Raw genomic sequence first — 3,186 nt, 5'->3', positions numbered from 1 at the left:
TCGGAACACAAATTAAGATATTTTTGATGGAATCTGAGAGCTGTCTGACCCTGCATAGACAGCAATACAACTGAAATGTTCCCAAGTCCAGAAACGTAGCAAGGAGATCTGTAAAATAATCCATGTGACATCAGGGGTTCAACTGTAATTTTACGAAGCTACGGGAATACTTTTTGTGAGCAAAAGAAAAAAAAAAAAAAACGACTTTATTCAACAATTCGTTTCCTCCGCGTCACCCTGTAGCGGCATTTTGGAGAATATCCGCTGGACATAAACAGCGTATGCTGTTCTGTGTCAGCTGCATCACACGGATACGCTGTTTTCGATCAGAGATATATATATATATATATATATATATGCATGCATACATACATTTTTAAAACAAAAGTAATAATTTTATGTAGCAAGAATGCATTAAATTGATTAAAAGTGCCAGTAAAGGCAAAATATTTTAAAATGTAAACTTTCTATTCAGCCAAAAAAAGCAAAAAAATGTAACAATGAAAATAATAAATGTTTCATATTAGAATGATTTCTGAAGGATCATGTGACACTGAAGACTGAAGTAATGATGCTGAAAATTCAGCTTTGCATCACAAGAATATATTGCATTTTTAAATATATTAAAATAAGAAACCAACTACTTTAAGTTGTAATAACATTTTAAAATATTACCATCTGGTAATACTTTAAAATGCATATACAAAATAAGCACAAGAGAGTTCTTATATAATGTAGTTTTGTTTTGTTTTTTGAAAGAACTCTCTTGTGCTTATTTTGTATGCATTTGTATGTATGTACAGTATGTACATGTATCTGTATGTACATGTATTTTAAAGTGAATGTGTAATGATTATATATATATATATATATGGAGGTGTGTAACTAAATAATAACAGAATGTTCTTTTTTTTTTGTGAATTATTCCTTGTTGTGAAGTGGCTGGTATTTGATTAAGAGTTTTGTGCTGAAATACCTCAAGCTGAAGTGCAACAACTGCTAAGTGAATTTGCTCCTAGGTTTCATCACATATGAGACCAAAAAGAAGTGTCAAACTCTGTTCACTCTGGTTCAGATTAAAAGGCACCAAAAATGGCCAAAGGCAACAACGCCTCCATTGTGGGTCGTGGAGCTTGTGAAGATCGCCCCATCGGCGCGACCTGTTTGCCAAGAAACTTCAGAGTTGTGCTGTACCGACTGGGTACTGTTTTTCAGTCCTGCTGTGGTGTTGTCAGCGCTCTCTAAATCTACTCATTGCCTTTCATCAGTCAGGCCCAGAGCCGCAGAATGCCTGCAGCGCTTTGCCTTGCAGACAGGGTTCAGACTCTCTCTTTTTTTCTGCAGGATGTGTCACTCGCAGGCAGCCGGAATACAGATCCAGCAGCTCGGTGCTGAGGGAGTCTGACTGCAGGATCAATGAGAGGATGAATCTTCTCTACTGGCTCCAACATATTCTCACTGAGCCTGAATAGGATTCACAGGGAATCTGTTATGATTTTATTTACTAGATAGCAGAGAAACTCACCACGACACTTTCCTAAACAACCACGTTTCACTATTGCGCACGTAAATTTGGCTGATCTTTGTTCATTTCTGCACTAAATTAATAAGGTCTTGTTATACACTTTCATAAAACATGTTCTTTTTTGACATCTGTGGTTCCAAATATTCGCTGGAGAACCCAAAAATGGATGTGGCAAAAACTGCGCAAACTTTTGGAACCTTTATTTATAAGACTGAATATGTAAAATTATGGTATTTCAGTTAAAAAGCACCCCTACTGTAATAGAGGCACAATAATTGGCCTAACAATAAATAGCTGACTTCCATTTGTTGACATGACATAGTTAGATTAAGATGTTTAATATCATTTAAGTGGCCACTTTAGAGATAATTACCATATTTATAATGCAACCAACGTGTTGGAAAAAAAAAAGGATATATTTAATTTCATTCTATAAAATACCATATTTATTGTTTCTACTGTAAAACCATATTAAATTATTAGGGGATGTCTTTCAAGCAGTGTAAGAAGCTTTGAGATTCTTTGTTTTTTTAAATTAAAAGTTTCTGTATTTTAAAAATAAAAATTTTAACGACAGTGTCATTATCAACAAAACTTAAATCATATTATTTATCAAAACAGAATATGGTACAAGTTTCGCAAAAGTAATTATTTTTTAACAAGTATTAACTTGCCTTATTTTGGTGAGTTTCATACATTTATATAATTTTTATAACACTTTAGAATCCTGTTCCGTCATTAATGAATAACTACATGAAAACAAATGTGTAGTGCACTATTAACATTCTATTAACTACTATTAACTGTCAAGAAACTCTGATGAATGATTTAGTAAGTACATTAATAGTGCTCAGTTGAAAGTGGTAGTTCAATATTAGCTAATCAGTATCTACCATTTTGTTTTCATACAGTATGTCCCAGAGAAATACTAAGAACTACTAAATACAGGTTCAGAATTAATGTGAATAATGCAAAACGTATAATTAACTCTAAAGTGAAGATCATGGTAAGCCACTATTAATGACTCAAGTATTACCAAATCCTTCAGAAGCAATGACTAATTATTTGGATCAGATTTCTAAAGTGAATAAGATGAAAACTCACTGAAGTCAGTGTATGTAAGGTTTTGTATAGTAATGACTCAAGTGTTACTACATCCTTCTAAAGGACGTTCTAATTATTTGAATCAGTTTTCTAAAGTGAAGATCACGGTAACCCACTAATAATGACTCAAGTGTTACCAAATCCATCGGAACGAATTACTATCCAGAACCACACAAAAACCTCAAAAGATTACAATGACTTCAGTGATTACTAGGCAGTTATCATGATCTTTACTTTACAATACTGATCCAAATAATTAGTAATTCCTTTAGAAGGCTGTAGTAACATTTGAGTCATTCCAATCCAATACTTTTGAAAACCCTCAAAAGCTTACAATCACTTCAGTCATTACTACAGAGTTATCATGTTACTCACTTTAGAAATCTGATCCAAATAATTAGTCATTCCTTCTGAAGAATTTGGTAATACTAGAGTCATTACTAGTGGGTTACCATGATTGTCACTTTAGAATGAATTATACACTCTAAAAATGATGGGTTAAAAACAACCCAACTTGGGTTATTTGGCAACCCAGCGCTGGGTAAATATTGGACAGA

Source organism: Sinocyclocheilus anshuiensis, unplaced genomic scaffold (assembly GCF_001515605.1).
Source record: "Sinocyclocheilus anshuiensis isolate Anshui unplaced genomic scaffold, SAMN03320099.WGS_v1.1 scaffold1265, whole genome shotgun sequence".
Classification (NCBI taxonomy): Eukaryota; Metazoa; Chordata; class Actinopteri; order Cypriniformes; family Cyprinidae; genus Sinocyclocheilus; species Sinocyclocheilus anshuiensis.
The sequence above is the reverse complement of the archived record's forward strand: the minus strand, read 5'-3'. Positions refer to the sequence as shown.